The sequence below is a fragment of the Felis catus genome, chromosome B3 (assembly GCF_018350175.1).
Source record: "Felis catus isolate Fca126 chromosome B3, F.catus_Fca126_mat1.0, whole genome shotgun sequence".
Classification (NCBI taxonomy): Eukaryota; Metazoa; Chordata; class Mammalia; order Carnivora; family Felidae; genus Felis; species Felis catus.
The window spans coordinates 9656802-9657438 of NC_058373.1; positions in this window are offsets into that span (position 1 = coordinate 9656802).

A 637-nucleotide genomic window follows, 5' to 3' on the forward strand; every position below is an offset into this window, starting at 1 on the left:
TAGAGCTGGAACTTCCAAACCCACCCGTGACCTCCAGAGACAGGCTGGGGCTGGAGGTGCAAACTGCCAGTGATCACCGACCTAATCAGTCATGCCTATGTAATGAAGCCTCCTTAAAAACCTAAGAGACAGGGTTCTGAGGCTTGCCAGCCAGTGAACACAAGAAGGTTTGGGGAGAGTGGCGGCCCTAGAGAGGCCCCAGTTTTTGCCCCATGCATGTCTTCCAACTGGCTGGTTGCTGCATTATATCCTTTTATAATGAGCCAGTGATCAAGTGAGTAAAATGCGTCTCTGAGTATGTGTCTCTGAGTTCTGTGAGTCGCTGTAGTAAATTAATTGAACCGAAGGAGGGGGTTGTGGCAATCTGATTCATAGCCAGCCGGTCAGGAGCACAGGTAACACTTGGGCTTGTGACTGGCATCCCTTTGGATGTCGGGGACAGACTTGTGAGACTGAGCCCTTAACCCGTGGAATCAGATGCTGTCTCCAGGTAGAGAGTGTCAGGATTGAGTTCAATGCTCCAACACTGACCTGGTGTCTGAGCGTCACTGGTGTTTTGGTGTGGAGAACCCCGCCCCCAAACACGCATGCCCTTTGGAATCGGTCTTTGAACTATTCAGATGGTGTCAGAGAAGTG